Raw genomic sequence first — 20,607 nt, forward strand, 5'->3', positions numbered from 1 at the left:
TGTTTACCATGACATGGGAATGGAGCGTAGATAGAGGCTCATGGATCCTAGTGAGAGGGATGGCCTAGATTGGATGGATTTGACAGAGAAATTCATATCTGATACATTAATAGTTTACCTGGATTTCAAATTTTACCTTTATCAGCTGCTCGATTTTGCCTTAGGTACTTAGATTTTTGTCTCTTTTTTATCTTCTCATATAGTGTACAAAAAATACCTCAACTACCGGAAGGCATAAAGTAGACCTAGATTATTATCCTTTATATGTTTTTGGGAGAAATATATGTAGTATTTCGGAAATAGCACTAGTATCCTAGCATTCCTAGTTTGAACTCCTAGCAACACTACCACTTACCTTAGCTATGGATAGGAAATGTACTTATGCCCCTTGGGAGTCCCAACCCTACATCATTTCTTTTTGATAACATAGCCATGTATGTCTCTTAGTTTTAAAACTCAGTGAGAGGTATACATTTATTAATTTATTCTGTCTTTCATTTACTTATTCATGCATTAAAGAAGTTAAAACTATTTAAAGTTAATTTTTTTGTAAAATTTTTTGTAAAAATTTTACTTATTTATTTGACAGAGAGATAGCATAAGTAGGCAGAGCAGCAGGCAGAGGGAGAGGGAGATGCAGGCTCTCCACGAAGCTGGGAGCGTGAGGAGGGACTCGATCCTGGGAAGCTGGGATCATGACCTGAACGGAAGGCAGCCGCTTAACTGACTGAGACACCCAGGCACCCAAAGTTAAATATGTTTTATGGAAGAATTTTTTTTTATCTCTTTGGGTACATGGAGACAGACAGAAGTCTCATAAAACACCTAGAATTGGTCATTTACAATATTCCATGAACAAGTGAGATAATCAGATACCTTCATGTTATTTATACTATTTAAATTAAAAGTTTAAAACCCATTAAAAATCACAAGATTTTGGTTTGTTTGGTGAACTTAATGTGAATAACATAAAGCATGTCAGACAGAAGCAACATATAATGAGACATCATAGAAGAATGTTTAAACTTTGGTAATTTGGAAGAGATTCCTCATGATTTTACCTTTCTCATTTTCATACAATTTTCTTTGGGTTTCGGTGTATATGCAATGCTTCTTTATGGTTGCCAATGGTCTTCACATATCATCACCATTATCACCATTATCACCATCAACAACATCATAAACATTTATTTTGCATCTAATCTGTTTCTGAAAACGTACAAGGGAATCCAGGCCCACAGGCAGGGTAATCTTCACAAGTAACTTTGGTTCAGAGACCTTGTCTGGAAACTTGCTTACTGATGAAAGAAAATGGCAGATTTCGTTTTAATTAATATAACATACAATGGTAGAATATTTGATCCTCTACGTTGTGACAAAACTCAAAATCCATACAAAACAGTGCCAAAATCAGTCTACAGCCTTAGAGAAGAGACTAACAGACTGGCCAACACAAGATGAAAAATCATGATTCGTTCATTCCTGCTGGGGCCTGGGGTCCATGTAACTGACCTCGGCCACACAAGTTCCAGCCTCATTTCCTCTCACCAGCATCCCAAACTTCAACAAAACGACTCTTTTATCAGAAATTACATCAACAGAATAAACTTACGTGGTCAAACAGAGACAGCTTATTTCAAACCCTCACGCATATAGAAACATGCTTATTAAAACAGAATTATCCAAGGGCTCAGTGTTACCTCTTAGAAGCTAGCCAAAGTTTAGTGCTGCTTGTGCTGGGACCTGCTGAGTTGACAATTTCCTACCCACCTCTGAATTTACAAATATACTTGTATCTACATCATTGGTTCTTTCTTATGGTACAGTGGAAGTGATGCCTCTTGAGTTATGATGTAATTATCAACTTAATTATCTTGCTTTTTACTTCATCACAGAATGGTACTAACACGCCCAAATTTTATCAATATGTGTGAAACTGTAGCAGCATCCCAGAGCATCAGAGCAAGCAACTACATAAATGTTTTTGTGTTCGTTAAGAACACTATATGAAGCTCAATGATCTTTCTACTTATCTTTAAGGAAATTAAGAGAATCATTCTGTGCCATTAAGATTATATTATTGAGGGACGCCTGGGTGCCTCAGTTGGTTGGGCAGCTGCCTTCAGCTCAGGTCATGATCCCGGCGTCCTGGGATCGAGTCCCACATCGGGCTTCTTGCTCATCAGGGAGCCTGCTTCTCCCTCTGCCTCTGCCTGCCATTCTGTCTGCCTGTGCTTGCTCTCTCTCCCTCTCTCTCTCTCTCTGACAAATAAATAAATAAAATCTTTAAAAAAAAAAGATTATATTATTGATACAAAGCTTTTCTTAAAATCATATATTTTTTATTGATAAGAGCAACAAAATATTCACAGAATTTATCTGGATTCTTACATAATTGTTCCATAACTTAAAAATCATAAACAGGAGCCTAAAACTAACATGTACCAATAGAATGATCTAAAGTAATTTAAATATTTAAGATAATATTTTAGAAAGAAAAAGTAAGTAAAGCAAAAAAGAAATATTTAAAAATATCTGCCAACTTTGTTTTTCAGTTAAAGAATGTAGATGATTATCCCAAGGTCATGACACCCTATTTTAAGTGATGAATTATAATAGCTGTATTTTTGACACACGCCAAATGTTATATGTCTTCATCTTTAAAGAATGCATTTTTTTACCCTCTAAATGGGAACTTCAATAATGTAAAGGATACTGAGATTAATCTTTGAAGTCCAAGTTTCATGACCTTGTTCTGCCCTTGTGACATGAGGCTAGCCACTTAAGCTCACGTCACCATGGTTTCCTTGCCAACTAAGCTAAAATATACTCACCTCTTGGGGTTACTTGGTTGATTAAATGAGAATATATACTAGGGAAATTATTTAATACAATATTAATAAAAGGTCTCATTAATCTATACATTTTATTAGCATGAAAAACATTTAACATTTTTCCACTAATCATTGACCCATGCCATATATTTATTACATGTTAATTTAGCTAATATGTGTATTTTTTGAGTCATTTTTAGTTTTAAAAATCTTTTCAAGTAATTTATTTTAATTTCTTTATAAACTTTTTTAAGCTTTAACTGTTTTGCATTTTTTCCATCACAGGTCTTCTAGTTTGGCTTGCGCTCATAAATAAGACTTCTTATGTGTCATTCTTTCTCAAACTTTCTTGAATCTGTTATATACTCATTGCTCACTTGTCAGAACCTCCTTTCAGAAGAAATCTTTTTTTTTTTTTTTTTTGGTTCTTAAAGCTATATTTACTTAAATTAAACTTTTGTAGAGCTGGAGGACATGAGGAAGCAAAATTGACAGCAGGCTTTGACAGTATTTTACATTTTGTGATGTATCGGCACAATCAGTATTCTCGTTAAACTAGAATAAACTAGTTAGAAATAACTAGTTAGAAATAAACTGGTTAGAAATAACTAGTAATAAAGTAGTTATTCTGTCCACATTTAACTAAGTAATATCTAATTGATTTTAAAATCTCATCTTTTAATTCTGTCTGGAAACTCAAGAAAATTCTTTTTTTCCGGTTTTTCAAATGGATACTTTCTCCTTTTATATTTATTGCCAAAGGAAGAATTTGGTTGTTCAGTAGATGTCACTAGAAGGCTGTTGTACTGTCATTTTATGCTCTTATAGTCACAAAGCCGATATACAGGTATTTTCAATTGCTTTAATATTAAAAATATTTTAATGTCTCAAATTTAATTGAACATAGAAGAGAAAAGTAGATCGCCCTTAAATAAAAATAATTATTTAAGATAATGAAACACATACAATTTGTACATTTTCACTCTGGTATATTTTTAGATGGCATTGAACATGTATTAACATATGGCAAGTTCCAATTAAACTATCATACAAACTCAAATCGATCAGTCGGGCTTAATGAAGGATACAGAGAGATTTGATGGCTTGTTCTCTGTCATTATGTGTGTAAAGGTTTGCTGTTGAAGAAAACTGTTGCTCTATTTACTATTTCTGCACTCTGTCATGAGAAAGAAGCATGCTTCGTATGTTGTAAGCTTTGTTTAAAAACAGGAAGTTTATAGAAACAGTGAGTTGACTCTATGTCTTTTTCCTTCAGAAAATTCTCTTTACACGTTAATTGTCGTGGGCATCTCTTTTTAAATTTTTAATCATCATTACTTTAGGTTTCCCTAAATCTCTCAGTCAGTGGTATCTAGTGTATTATCTCAGTCCTCTCATTTTAAGCTGTAAGAGACACAGGTTCATTTTTGGGAACACTCCTTACAATGTTTCTTGGAATTCTTCCCCACTCAAGATATGCTCACTACCTGAGTTCTTCCTTTATTATTATCAGTTTTAATCTCTCTTTTATCTCATTCCTACAGTGGAACTTTAAATTGAAATGATTTATTTGGTCCATTACTAATTATAAATATTAATAATATTTGTAATATAAATTTATATTACAAATATTTATATTTATATTTATATTTATATTTATATATATTAATAAATATTCAGTGTTAACTGAATGTTTGCTGTATGCCAGCCTCATTCCATAGCCTAGGTATTCTTCATACAACTTTAAATGCTGTAGTAGTCTGGGCAGGCCAACCGTGCTAATATCTCAGTAGCACAGCACTTACACATATATAGTTACAAACTTGTTCACTCACATCAAGACCGGTGCAAATATTCTCTGTCTGATTTCTTCTGGGCAATTTTTACTCCAGGATTCAAGGCTCCTTTTATTCTGACACAACGGGTCTCGACATCTGGCCCCAAAGTCTCCAGTGTAGGAGAGGAAGAGGGAATGGAGGAAAACGCCCAAAGAGTGAACCACCTTGACCATCTTACTGATGACATCCCCTCACATTTCATTGTCCAGAAAGTATCAGCCATCTCCAAGTGAAGTAAGAGGGCCAGGAAATGCAATAAAACTTATGATTTCCTCTTCGTGACTTCTATACCTTTATGCTATAATACATGCATTTAAAAGGCAATACTCAGCTTTCCTCACCATACTTTAGAAAATATCCTTTGTCCTACCAACATTTCGTACAAAAATCATAGATTTCTATACTACTGTCTATAAGAGTTTAAGACTTAATAGCTCAAAAATGCTCAGAAATAATGGTAATTATCAAAATGCAATAGTCTAGAAAATTTAATGTTAAAATGCATTACTGTAAATGATTTTTATCTGTCTCTAAATATATACTGAATTTGCAGTGACATAAATTTCTCTAGTGGACTGAGCAGTAAGTAGTCTGTGGTTAGAAATGGGATAATATGGTGGCAACTATACAGTCTATCATGATTCTCATGCTAACCTTGCTGCGGGCACAATTTTGTCAGCAATTACTGCTTATGTCATACATTCCCAAGTCATTCAGCTTCTTCATACTGAGGAATTCTACTTCACTTTTATATCTAAAATTTTCTACACCTTTGACCCTTTGGTAGATTATTAGTATACGTACCAGAATTTAGTTGTAATATTGCACGTCGTTAAAAAATAGGTTAAATGGCCAACATTCATTATAGTAGAACCCAAAATACATAAAGTGATGCTGAGTATCATTTAAAGTAAATTATTAATTTGATAGCTATGTCAATTGTGTAATTTTGAAATTCAACATTACTTCAACAGAACTACAAATGCTGAGAATAAAGTGTACGTTCGTGGAAAGTATTTTACTCCCAATATATTTTAAAGTAGGCAGTGTCATACATCGAGTTAAAATGAGTTTGGTTGTGTGTGTGTGGATGTGTCTAACTAAAAAACAAAACAAAACAAAACAAAAAACCTAACTAACCTAAGTTGGTTTCCCAGATAATAAAGTAACAGAATCCATTATTACTCTTATATCTCCTCTTTGTGTGTTGTTAAAAGAAGTCAGCAAGTGTCAAGACATTGCTTAATGCATTCTATGTGCCATAAAAGAAATTGGCAAAATCTCTCAAGTTTTTTACCCTTAGTTCAGGAACACAAAACAATTTTTAAACTATTATCTCTATGATGAGAAATGAAATGAAGTGTTTGCTCTGTCTAGCTTTTAGCTGATTGTAGCTTAAGTGTATATTATGTTGCTGATGTTGAACAGAAGACACTTTCTGTAACTGCTTTCACTTGGATAGTCTCCAAAAAAGGATGCAAATATTTTATAAGATTGTTCTAGGAGGCAGAAGAGAAATGTAAAGGAAAGAAAAAATAAGGCATGTGGTTTTCTCTCTTGTCTACGATTCCTCTGCCTCCAGGAGATGGCCCCGAGGGACCTGCTCCTGACAAGGAGGGAGCGGTAGCCAGGCTCTCCTAAGGTCTTCTTGCCATGCATCTGGTAAGACAGTGTTAACCTGTGTTGCCTCTTCAAGACGGTGAGACCCTCCCTTCGTTCGTGGTACAAATAAGTGTTCTTCTGAAACAGATATAGCCAGAGTAACAGAAATGAGCTCTTTGGAGCCCAGACAAACTCTAACGACATGGATAAGAGTACCTTGGAGTTTCTCTCTCCGTAGTATCTGCACAGATACAGATATAGATTGGAGATGTAATGCAGGGACATATTTGATAATAAAGGAATTGTTTAAAAATTGACGTGATCCTTGTACATTTTCATATTAACTTTTCGTAACAGCTTGTAGAGTTGGGCATCATAATTATGACCATTCGAAGGATGAGAACAAAAAAATCTCAGATACCCAAGATTATGGAATTCCTAAGTGAGAAAAACGGGATTCAGACCCAGGTCAGCTACTTCTGTTGCTTTCAGGCTGAAGGGGATTCAGTGGTGCTGCTTTATAATCTTTGAACAGATTGGGAAGCCCCAGGGAGCTGTGTGCACTTAGGAAAAGTATTGTATTTCTGGAGGCCTGTCCATTCATGCCTCATCACTTCTGGGGGGACAAAGTTGATACTTGACGGTAGCATTGATTTTTACACCCTCTTCTCTAAAACAAAACACAAGCAGAAACTTTAAAAGTTGTAGCACTCCGGTGTCGCTTGTGAAATTACCTCCTCCTAAGGCAACACACCTATAACGTAAGAAAATACGATTGTGTTGTCCAGCGGGAATTGTTTTAGATCTCAGAGGCTAGTACAAACATTTGACTTCGTAGGTCTAAATCTCGTCTATATTTGAAATGACCACGTCCAAAATTTGGGTTTAATTTTAAAAAATGATTTTAGTAAATATAACCGCAAAACTCAACTATTGTATTTCCTATTTAACCTGTCTGTGTTTTAAATATTCACATATACAAGTGTGTATTATATTTATTAAATTGAATGAATAAATTTTTTTCAGCCATTTTATTAGTATTTTAGCAATCAGAAGACAAAATCAAATGTATAATCAGTGATCTTTTCTCTTAAGACATTCTTTTCCTTAATATTGTTCATATATTCTCACTTTTCCAGTTGCCTGTCAATAAAGACAGAATTTATATTACGTGTACTCTTGAACAGAAATTAATGTATAGTAGATTAAGTGTGGGGGAGACTCAGGAAACAAATCTTGTGGTCATCACATGTCCATATCCTTGACCTGTCCATGCACTTTGGACTGGAGGGCAGAAGGAGGAAAGGGAAGTTTATGGAGCATTTTCTTGCTTCTTGTTCTCATGGGATGTGAATTTATCTACCATGTATTTATTTGCTTATCCAGATAAATTGTAGCTCCAAGAAATTTATTATGTTAGTAGTTTTAAAGGCATACAGGGTCAGGTTATCTGATTTTGGTATATATCTCTAGAAGGGCACTCAGGCCACCAAACGTGCTGGAAATCCAAGGAGTCAGTGACACAAGTCATACTATCTCATGAAGGGAAAGAAACTTCTGCAGGGAGCAGGGATGCAAACCGGAGAAATGCTTCTGCCAATGGAAGGTCTTCAGCAAAGTGACTCAGTTGTTTGTAGGTGTATCCAACTGAACTAAAGCCCATAAAGTAGAATACATCCTTAATTTCTATATTCATAATATTCGAAGACATTAACTACTGACATTATATCCTGGCTCTATTATAAATTATTGTAAAGCATACATACTCTTTAAGAATCAGAACTTATATAAACTGTGTCTTCTCCAAGAAGAATCCATAAATTTTGTCAACAATGTCTATTTAGAATTTTTAGAAAATTGTTTATATAGTTCACTTTGACAAGACATAGAAAGAACAGCTCCATGTTTGAGTGGTAGAGTTGCCTCAGGGCTTTTGAGAAGAAAGATGTAGGTTTTATTCATTAGGTGACTCTTGATTGAGGGCAGTGAAATCAGAATAATGATACTCAACTCACTGGCTTCTTAAACTGATGTTAACTTGAGTTCTTCATGGAAAGTACTTGGCATATTTGTCAAAAGGTAGATTTCTAGCTATGAGCCAGTCCTGTCGAATTTCACAGTCTGTGGATGGAGATTTGAAATTGAATATAAAAGAACACGCCCCATATAATTCTTACTAACATTAAAGTTTAAGAACCTATAGTTCCTATTGTCTTATATAATTACAAAATATCACATGAGATGTTGGGAAAATGTTGCACGTCTAAATATTATATATATTTATATATATTATATATAGCATGTATGTGAGATCTGTGCACATGCAGTTTGTTAATCAATGGTCCTAATAAATATGATTGAATTAATATACGTAAAATTAATTGTTGTTTTAGGTCTGTGTATAACAATCATAGAAATTATTATGCTTACTATATGGGGCGCCTGGGTGGCTCAGTGGGTTAAGCCTCTGCCTTCGGCTCAGGTCATGATCTCAGGGTCCTGGGATCGAGCCCCACATCGGGCTCTCCGCTCAGTGGGTAGCCTGCTTCCCCTCTCTCTCTGCCTGCCTCTCTGCCTACTTGTGATCTCTGTCTGTCAAATAAATAAATAAATAAAATCTTAAAAAAATTAAAAAAAAAGAAATTATTATGCTTACTATAAAGTTAATTCAGGTAAGGCTAAATGATAATCTTACAGACATTTATTTCAAATTTGAATAATTTGGTAAATTATCTTTGCATCTATTTCAAGGACTGGTTTAATCCTTGTGAAGTAGGTTTTAATAAATATTTGTTCAACAAATGGATAGGGCAAAATTAGACATTATACTTTGTGTTGTAACATGTTAAGCCTAAAGTATTTCCATGCATTCCCGTACAGTTTAATTACAGGTGCTTCATTCTATTCTCTAGGAAATTTATTTAGTGTTTATAGTGTCTATCACTGGAGTTTGGCTAGTGAATTCATATAGGTTGTGTAGCGAATCTGTGCCAGAGAATATTCAATTTCCTCTATTCAATTTTTTGACTTAAAGGGCTTCATGTTTAACCAGCAAAGTCTCTAACTTCCAAATGAAGTGATTTTTAGGTAGACAGCTAGGGTTTACCAGAAGGATGAGATATCCACTGTTGCTGGTAAGGCTTTTATGACTGAAGTAATGCTTGTAAACCTCAAAGACAGGATTGTAAACTGACCGTGAATTGGGTCCAGGTGCCTGCCCACTGGGGAAAATATAGGAATGCGTTCAGATTTGGGAAGGGTCAGATTGGAAAAGGTTATAGTTGATTTTGGCAGCAGGAGCAAATGCTTTGAAACGTTCTAAAGGAGTGTGTGTTAAGCACTGGGCGGATTGTTTTTATGGACTGGGATTCTTATCTGTGGTGCGATGTAGATAGGAATGAGTATAGTTACCTGCAGAGTTCCTCCAAAAATTTTTAAAGTCTGTAACCTGTGGTTCTAAGACCCAACATTGAAAGACAGTGCTTAACAAATTATGTAGCAGTGTTGAATTCAAAAAGGAAAACATATTTTGACTTCTTTCTGTACCAGCATCATTATTTTCAAACTATTTTTCAGGCCGTTTATCTACCTGAGCACCAGACTGCTCAAATAATTATAATTCATAATGTGACCACAGGGTCTTTTAATCTTTTAATTGACTACCCTAGGAATTATATGTACATCAAAGGGTAACATTACAGGGAATAATAATGCATCTTAACATAGAGATTGCATTTAAAAAGATTGTGTGTTTTTCTTCCCCTCAGTGCTTTCTCATTCTGACATCTAAAATTGCTTTTCTCAAATCTGTCGACAAGTTCACATACAACGTAGTTAAATGAGTTTCCCAGCATTTGAGGAAACCACGAAGTTCCATTTGCAATGAGTTATATAACTTTAAAGAAAAAAATCCAGCCAAGAGTCCCATGTTCCGTAGTTTTGTTTGAGAATTTTTTTAATAAAGTTTAATCTCAAAGGTCCCATTTAAATGAAAATGGAGTAAAAAAAAATTCTCTATGCTTTTATTCTGTGAACATGTGAAACCATAAAGAAAACTGGAAGTTTGGACAATTATTACCTGGCATAGTGCTCCATACTATCTTCTTTAGCTTCTAAGTTGTTTTGTTTTTGTTTTTGTTTTTGTTTTTGTTTTTCCAGGAAAAGCACTTGGTGCAGCTAAATAATCAAGGTGCTCTTACTTTTCATGACTTTTCAAAGGATTAAAAAAAAAATGCAACTCTTCTACAAATTTGGGTTCTCTAAAATAGTTAATTTGGAAATTAGTTTTGTTAACTGAAATCACGAGATTTTAAATCTTAACCTGTTTGAAGTAATTTTCATAGAATTATTGAAAAAAAACACACAGGTGTCTGAGTTTGGATCCACAAACATAAGAAGAGAGGATGTGATTGTCACACAGCTTTTGAGCTTTGTCCTAACGCAACAGGACAGGTAGAGGCTTCTGAACTCTGAGGAGCTGATAGTTTACTTGCATTTGATACCAGCTGCTTTCCTTTGCCAGTCATAACTTGAATTTCACCAAGTATTCTTGATCCATTTTCATACTCTTAAGCTCAAAAGAAAAATAATATTTTCTCCAAATATTCACATAAGATTTAAGATTAGATTATAGATGTGAATATATTATATGTAACTGCCTTTTTTTTTCTAAGATTTTATTTATTTATCTATTTGACATAGAGATAGAGAGAGAGCACAAGTAAGCAGAGCAGCAGGCAGAAGGAGAGAGAGAAGCAGGCTCTCTGCTAAGCAGGTAGCTGGATTTGGGGCTTGATCCCAGGACGCTAGAATCATGACCTGAGCTGAAGGCAGCTGCTTAACCAACTGAGCCACCCAGGCGTCCCTGTGACTGTTTTTTAATATTTATCTTGAGGAGAACAGAGTTTTTTTTACAGATGAAAACCCAAGATTTACATGACAGAAACTTCCTCACCAAATGGGTGAGGGATGGGATACATATCCATCCCTCTGAATTCATTAAACTCAGGGTCCATGGTTATGTAAATTTCACTACAAACCAAATCAAAACCTGTGATCAACACTGGCAAAGAGAATGAAATATGGTATGGTCTGGATGAAGCCATTGTTGTTGAGTGAAAGTTTTAATTTTTTAAAATGTAACTTACCATATTTATTATGATTTCATAAAATCTAACATACAGTTACTTGTTTATTTGTTGTTTTCATGCCACTATTTTGATTAGAATTTTAAAATCAGAATAGCAATATCAGAAACAAACAACTACTTTTTGGTGTGTTTGGCTGAATTGAAGAATAAAACTTTGTGTATTTATCTTGCCCCCTCTCATCTTGTTACATAAGATTTCAAAAATTATCTATATGAAAAAAAAGTTAGGAGATTAGAAAGAAAACATACAACTCTATTTCCAAGCCACTAACTTTTCAGTTCAAAGCATTAGCTTTGAGGTTTATCAAAGGATTATAGCCTTTGACTTCTCTTTGAAGAAACTGTAGTGTGAAGTACACTATAAAAAACTTTATCAGTTTCAACAGTGAAGCTGGTATGGTGTGAGAATTTAGAATGTGAAATACTTAGTGTCCTCACATAAAATTACTATTCTGTATGATACAGTACTGGTAGATTCATGATGCTTTGTTTTTGTTGACACCCAAACAACACGAAAGGTGAAGTTTAATCTCTAAATATTAAAAAAAAAAAAAAAATCAGCTAGGAGGTCTGGGGACTCCCAGGATGAAATGCAAACCGTGACAAAGTACTCAACTGTGTTACAAATGTGTGACATGCCCTTATTGAAGGGGGTAAAGGAAAACAGTACCCGGCGTGGCCACTCTCAGGCGCCTCATGCTTTGTCACTGCCTGCAGAGATCTGTGCTGAGGCCTTATCATTCATTCTTAGCTCTTACCGTTCTTTCTGAGCTGTAATGCTGCATTTAGTTTTTAACCAAATCATGTCCCCAATCCTGGCTTTTGTATTCTTCCCTCATACCCTTCCTAAACAAGATGTTAAAGATATGTGTTTGTTCATTGTAATTTTGAAAGATCCTTTTTATCCTTTGGAAATTCACCTAAGAACTGGTGCTTGCCCCCCAGGAATGTTTAATAGAAAGGCAATCCTGTCTGAAGGGCACTTCCTACCTAAGGGAGATTGGTACTTGCAGTCTGGAACTTTGGCACCGTTGGGGATGAATCAGTGGGAAATAGTGCTCAGTATATTCCTACCTCCCTTAACCAAGTCCCTGTTATCCCTTCCTCCCTCCCAAGTACAAATGCTCATGAGTAATGGATATAATATTTAATTATTACCCTAAGTTTCCTATTAGCAAAGTGAGAGAGAATTTTTCCTTTTCTGCATTATCACTGCTGTCTAAGCATTGCCCAGCACATGAAATCCTACTTCTTCCCAAAGCCAGAACTGGGTGAGAAAAGGAGTAAGAACTGTTGCCTGAATGTCCTTTCTTCTCACTTCCAATGTGTGTTAAATCCCAACATCTACTGTGTAAAACTTGTCTTCAGTTGGTTGCCTATTCTTACTCTTCTCTTTCCTGTGCTTACCTTTATCTTTATCATTTAGTAGATATTCACCAAGAGTTTCTTGAATTCATGTTGAATAGAACAAGTCAGGTATTCAAAAAAAAAAATGACAAATCAGGTATTCATTAAAAAGTCATCACCAAGTGAGCCTTTAAAATAATTAATTAATTAATCAATTAAGAGAGGGAGAGAGGGATTATGCACAAGTGGTGGGGGTGGGAGAGGGTAGCTGGAGAGGGAGAGAGAAAATCCCAAGCAGACTCCCAGCAGAGAATGGAACCTGACTGGAGCTTGATCTCAAGACCTTGAGATCGTGACATGAGCTAAAAACAAGAGTCCGAGGTTTAAGCCACTTAACCACCCAGCCTCCCCCCTCAAGTGAGTGGTATACTACTGGCACGGCATATTGAATCAGACCAATTTGCTCCCAAACATGATGTTCTCAGTGAATGCCTTGCAGTATTTTGGTGAATAGGAGTGGGGGAAGAAGGAGATATTTGCCTTTCTTCTTATGCTAAGGCTTAAGCCTTTGGTGTCTCACCATTAAATTTAATGTAAGCTACAGAGATTTTTGTATATATCCTCTCTTGTGTTAAGAAAACTGCCTTCTTTTTTAGTGTTTTTTTTTTTTAAGATTTTATTTATTTATTTGACAGAGAGAGATCACAAGTAGATGGAGAGGCAGGCAGAGAGAGAGAGAGAGGGAAGCAGGCTCCCCGCTGAGCAGAGAGCCCGATGCGGGACTTGATCCCAGGACCCTGAGATCATGACCTGAGCTGAAGGCAGCGGCTTAACCCACTGAGCCACCCAGGCGCCCCTTTAGTGTTTTTATCATGGATGGAAGTTGAATTTTATTAAATGCTTTTCCAACATGCCTTGTAATTTTGATGTTGTCCAGAGCCAAATGTGTTTTATAGAGCAGTAAATACTAATGTATTAGCCCTTTAGTGTGAGAATATATGTTAATCTCTGCATAAATTACCCTGGATTATTTGTTGTGGCCATTGTCTCCAAAGCCATCAAATTTTTATACTGACCCCGTTTATGGCTCTACTCTTGACATTAGGGTTTCCCTTTGTGCCTTTCCACCAAGAGAGTCTGTCTTTCATAGCTCTCCCGGCTGTGATTCACTGCTGCTATGAAACCTTATTAGCACGGTCATAGGATGTGGGGATTAGAAGTTATTCTTCCATCTTCTGATTGGTTCTCAGTTTTTGGAGTGCATGGTGGGCTTATGTCTTGAAATTGTGACCTTCAAAAATGTTTTTGTCCCTGTTCCCATAGGGCTCTCCCGCTTACACCCACCTATATTCCTTCCCTGACTGTAGCACATATTCCCATTTTCTCTGTGTCCTTGAAGCCTTCTCTTCTATAATTATGTTCTTTCTCTTTCTCTCTCTTTCTTTTCCTGTTAATTGACAAGAAGGCTGGAACTGCGCTGGAGTGGGACTAGAAAGGCAGTGCTCCCCACGTGCCAGTCAGAATGGGATTTTCCTGGTGGCCTCTGATGATGAACTTCCTGAGATTAAACCTTTGTTCCATGGAAGAAAGTTCGGGTGGAGTTCACAATGGCTACTCTTTCTGTCCCCTTGCTGGAATCATGGGGGTGCACCTGGATCTTCACAATGAACCTGAGAGACTATCTGGACTAAAAGCCTGTGAAAGCCCGGGGACGAGGAAGACCGACTGTGGCCATAGAGGACTATCCTGGACTGTGGCCCTAGAGGACTATCCTGCTTGTCAAGTTTGGTTTCCTGTAGCAGCTCAGGAACATTTCTACTCCAATGTTCGACTGGCTCAGGGCATCCTGCAGCTTCTACTTTAGGTAAGCAAAGTGTATGTCCTGTGTCTCCCTGGAAGTAACTTCTCACTGGATTTCAGGGTGGTGGTTTGTTCTGCAACCTCTGTTTTCTGAGGGGCCTTGGAAGATAACAGCTTTTCTGTTCATCCAGCTTTTGTTGTCCTTGTCTCAGGCAGGAAAGCTGAATTCAAAGCTCTTGTGTTGGAACTGAAACCGGAAATCTTTATCAATGCTCTTGACCGTTCTTACAGGTTCTCCTCTGAGTTTCATTTATTTATTATGACAAAGTTTTTAAGCCCTCTATGCAAAATATTGACTACCATTTACAGAATACATTCTAGATAGCTTACTTCATTAATAAAATTCTTACTTAACATGGGTCTTATTACAAGTTATGCCATAGGAGTATAGTCATCATACTCTGTACAACTGGGAAGATAGAAAATAGAGGTGTTAGTCTATGACACTTTGGGTGCCTGCCTTGGGCACTGCTACCTCCTATCATTACTTTGATAACTGAAAATCTCATTATAAATGGAAATCTTGTGAACCATCTAAAAGTTAATTTTATTTTATTCACACAAGAACAAAGGTTATGTTATGGCTTATAAGAACAACAGCAAAAATAATGCAACAGGATGGTTCAAATTCTTTAGAATTACTTTAAAAATTTCAAAGGATAGGGGCGCCCGAGTGGCTCAGTTGGTTAAGCGACTGCCTTCGGCTCGGGTCATGATTCCAGGGTCCTAGGATCGAGCCCCGCATTGGGCTCCCTGCTCAGCGGAGAGCCTGCTTCTCTCTCCCCCCCTCTCCCTGCCGCTCTGCTTACTTGTGTTCTCTCTCTAGCTCTCTGTCAAATAAACAAACAAACAAAAAAAAAATTTCAAAGGATAGAGGAATTATGGTTGTAAATGCTGCTGAGAAGCCAGAGTAAACTGTTGGTGAAAGAAGTATAGATCAGAGAGTTTGCCAAAAGCATAAATCTATAAAGTGAGAAAAATTCCTAAGAGTAATCATAAAATGAAATTTTATGTAAAATAAAACCATTTCCAGTACTCAGACTTTAGGAAGAAAAGTGTGGTTTATTTTCCCCATGTGGCAGAAAGCTGCAGTGGAAATGTTCTCAATGGGCTGATGACTCGTGAGATGAGCTTTGAAAGTCAGGGAGGCTGGGTTATTGTCCCAATTTACTAACAGTTAAGGTGTTCACAGTTTGAAAACTGGGATTTTTTTGTTATGTTTCCAGTTCAAGACTAATAAGCAAATACAGGCATTGTGAGAAGACCCATATTATATAAAAACACCCTCATGTGAATCGTCACATGAGCTTTTAAAATAGGTCTTAAACTACCTTGAAGGCCAATTGCTATAGGCAACCAAATTTTCCATCACTGCTCTGGATTTTATACACTTAAAAAGAGGCTAATGTGTGTTGGCAATAGGATGGCCAACTATTCCAGTTTGCCTGTGTCTGAGAAGTTTCCTACTCATGAGTCTTTTGGGCTAAAAATAGAAATACCATAAGCAACCAAGGACTCTTGGTCTCCTGAATTGGCACTTGTCACACCCTAGGTATTTATTACGTCTCCTCCCACTTCATACTCCCAGGAAGCCCATGTGCAGATCCCATGAGACTGTAACCCACAGTTTGCCTCTCTGGACCTGCATTTTCTTTCATGCTTGCCCATGACACGTAGTTTCTTCGAGTTTGGGTTCTGAATGAATGGAAGAAATGTGACACTCAATTGTGGTAGCTATGAGGGCTATCCCAGTTCCATTTGTCTTGTACATATGAAACAAAGGAAACAAAATATGGGGTGAGGCAAAAAAGGTGAGGGGCCTAGTCTATAGGAGCATCTGTGGATACTGATAAACTGGGTTTATCATGAGTAGGGTTCCATGAGAAGCAGCATCTGAGATAGGTATCAGTGGTCAAAGAATTGTCTGGGAATGAATACCTGTGTACAGGAAAATAAGGAAACAAGTGAGGGTCCTGGGGGATGTTGGGTTACCCTATAGTGACAGCCAAACAAACCCCAGTTGACCTTGCAGACACTGAGAGGCTGAAATACTCTTCAATAATGGCCTACAAGGGAGCTAGCCTCAAGACACTAGTCACCTGGGGCGCCTGGGTGGCTCAGTGGGTTAAGGCCTCTGCCTTCAGCTCAGGTCATGATCCCAGGTCCTGGGATCGAGCCCCACATCGGGCTCTCTGCTCAGCAGGGAGCCTGCTTCCTCCCCTCTCTCTCTCTGCCTGCCTCTCTGCCTACTTGTGATCTCTCTCTCTGTCAAATAAATAAAATCTTTAAAAAAAAAAAAGACACTAGTCACCTGTGAAACCAGACTATTACTTGCATGGGACCCATATGTAGATAGCTTGTGACGAGTTGGTCGCCAGACACAGACTGCCCATGAGGCCATTACAAGAGGGGAAATAAATTCAGGCTATTCACTGAAGAGAACAGAAACTTTATCCAGAGGCTAACTTTCCTTAGAACCAGTGAAATTTCAAAGATTTCAATTATTAAAGATGATGCAGTGTCAGTAGCAATCCTTTCAGTATTCCTAATTCTTAGGAAGTCGCTTCTTTCTTTTTTAAAAAAGATTTTATTTATTTATTTGAGAGAGAGAGGACGCACACTCACATGAGCAAGGGGAGGGACAAAGGGAGAAGGAGATTCCTCACTGAGTGGGGAGCTGATTGTGGGACTCGATCCCAGGACCCTGAGGCTATGACCAGAGCAGCAGGCAGAGGCTTAACCAACTGGGCCACCCAGGCACCGCATGCAAGTTGCTTGATTTTTTTAAAACTGATCTGTGAATGATGGATTAACAAATTGTTTGACTTTTGCATCTCTGAACTTTTAACTTATACTCAGAAATGAAACATGGCCGTATGGCATGTTCTCAAACCAGAAATTCCATTTAAAGCCTGGATAAGATTGTCATATACAGGGCCCTGCTTTAGAGTTATATGCTCTGCAGTCACCCTTCCTGAATCCTCACTTGGGTTTTGATGCTGCCTTCATGATCAAAGTTTTCAAATTCCAAACATCTTCAAAGGAGCTGTCATGACTGGCTTTGAGTGGAGTAGTCATCGACCTCCAATCACTCTTTCCAGACTCTGTCCCTGAATCCCAAGCTTCCAGAGCAGTGTCTGTATTACAGTTTTTGAATAAAAGAGCAATTTCTAGCCCAAAATACAAAAAAGTGAAAATACATGCTATGGATTTTGGTCACATTCAGCTGTCATTCTAGCTTCATGAAAACGAAGGCTACCACAGGCAGGTAAAACATATGATGTTGCCAAAGACCAAGACATTTGGCCCCTCGCAATCCGCTTCAATATATATTCACTCTCTTGGAACAATCTTTCATGTTGATTTTTACCAGAAGTTTTATAATTACCTACTAATGCCATGTGGAATGGAATAATGGTCTTGTATTAATTGTGGCAAAAATTGCAAAGGTTTATGAGATAGAATGATAGACATGACATTATAGATGATTGCCAATTACACATATATTTCATAATAATTTCTGGCCTTTAAACTGAGTTGATAGATCACAGTATAATGTTGAGTTTATGAACTATTCCATGTTTTTATGACAGTCTCTAAATGAAGGTACAGTCAAGAGCAAGTTTTTGTTGCCTGTCTGTTTTTGGATGGAGCAATTACATAATGTCACCTTCATCAATATCAGTGTAATAAATATGTTATGTATTTTTATCTCTCATTTTGATTTTTTTCCTTCGATTTTATAAATAACTTCCCAGCTTATCATCTGTTGCTTTATGCCTTATATGTACATCCTTTGGAAATAGAGCTCTTGTGTATATTTTTTTATTTTAAATATTCAACATTTAACAAGTGATAAAATGTGGCTAAAAGCTACACATTTGTTAATGAAAATTGCGACTTTTAATTTTTCCACCTGTCTAGTTGCCTTGTTGGGGCAAATTTATAACCATAGATTAAGGAACTCTCGGAGGAACCCTCTTACTGCCACTGAAATCGTTGACTAACAGTGGTATGTACGCAGTTGAGGGCAAACTTTGATAGGGCCATTTACCAGAGGTCATTAGACAGAACCCTGTGCATTTCCTTAACATTTCCATGGTTCATTTCTAAAGCAATCTGGCAGGTTTGTACTCTTAACTCTCTCTTGATCCAAGTACTCTATGTATTTGCATAAAATGTAGTGTAATAAATGTAGCCTTACTTAAAACATTATTTTTATAATGTTCGTTCATTTAGCTTTAAGATGACCTTTCATGATTTTGAAAACTTTATGCTATTAGATAAATTGTGCTTCACTTTTGGTGGATAGGGAGTAAGTACTTACAAAGGGGAAGTTTGACATTAGTGATGCATTATCTATCTATCCATCTATCTATCTAATCTACCATCTATCTATCTATCTACCTATATGTCAAGTGTATTTCATTTGGTCAGAGTGATAATAGAGGTTGGTTGCTAAGTATTTTCGTGTTTAATTTTCACATTATTATAATAGTTACTTTTCTTTATTCCATGTTGTTTTAGGATGGACAGAAAATCAGCTACACTTGTATTTTAAAGATATAGGGCATTTTAAATTCTGATCTTGAACCACTTTGAATAATTGCTATATTCTTATTTAGTTTACTTAACTTCTACTTGGTAAGGAATCTAAAATTTATATTTTCAAACTGGGAAATATTTTTAAATATCTCATTTTCTGAAGAAGGTTTAGGTACTTTTGGCAAAATGTACATTTTAGTTGCACAAGTATCATTTGAAAGGAGAACCGATGTCATCCTGTTACACCAAAACTCTACTTTGGGTATACACTGTATTTTCTTTTCTTTTTTTTTTTTTTTTAAGATTTTATTTATTTATTTGATAGAGATCACATGTAGGCAGAGAGGCAGGCAGAGAGAGAGAGGAAGGGAAGCAGTCTTCCCGCTGAGCAGAGAGCCCGATGAGGGGCTCGATTCCAGGACCCTGGGATCATGACCTGAGCGGAAGAGAGAGGCTTTAACCCACTGAGCCACCCAGGCGCCCCTACACTGTATTTTCTTCATAAGACTACAAGTCCTGTTGGGGTGCCTGGATGGCTCAGTTGGTTAAGCGTCTGCCTTCAGCTCAGGTCATGATCTCAGGGTCCTGGAATTGGGACCCACATCGGACTCCCTACTCAGGGGTAGTCTGCTTCTTCCTCTCCTTTCACCCCTCCCCCATTAGGGCTCTTTCTCTCTCTCTCATTCTCTCAAATAAATAAATAAAATCCTAAAAAAAAAGACTACAAATCATTTCTACATATATCATTTCATTTGCTGCTGGATTTTCTTAAATCAAAAGCTTTTGTATCACTTATCCTATGGATATCTGTAAAAGCTTTCTTTATGTTCTTGTTTTATCGAGTAGAAACAAGCATTTTTTTTTTGCTATAGAAATTGTTATTGAAAATTTACTTCTTCCTATCAATTATCTCACATATTGTTAGTTTTATGATATTCCTCATTATAGCAATACTCACTGAAAACAGCTTAAATAATTAAATAATAATATTTAGTGGCTGTTTACATTTGGAAATATTTTTATTGACTACTTATCAATCCAGGACTGATTTTTTTTCCAGAATCAATATTCAATACTCCATCTTTTTTGTGGATTTTCTCTGATAAAACTCTTTTCCTAATGGATAAGTTGTTTATATTGAAAAAATCATATAGTCTCTTTTTTTTAACCTTTTATTTTATTTTTTTAAAAGATTTTATTTATTTATTTAAGAAAGAGAGACAGAATGTAAGCAAGCATGAGCAGGGTGAGGGGTAGAGGAAGAAGGAGAAGCAGACTCCCCATGGAGCAGGGAAACCCATGTGGGATTAGATCCCATCCTGAGATCATGACCTGAGCTGAAGACAGATGCTTAACCAACTGAATCATCCAGGTGCCCTAATCTTTCACTTTTTAAAAGAAAAGTATAGATTATAGTGATTGTAAGTGGATG

Source organism: Enhydra lutris, unplaced genomic scaffold, assembly GCF_002288905.1.
Source record: "Enhydra lutris kenyoni isolate GAN:26980312 unplaced genomic scaffold, ASM228890v2 scaffoldscaffold32, whole genome shotgun sequence".
Taxonomy (NCBI): domain Eukaryota; kingdom Metazoa; phylum Chordata; class Mammalia; order Carnivora; family Mustelidae; genus Enhydra; species Enhydra lutris.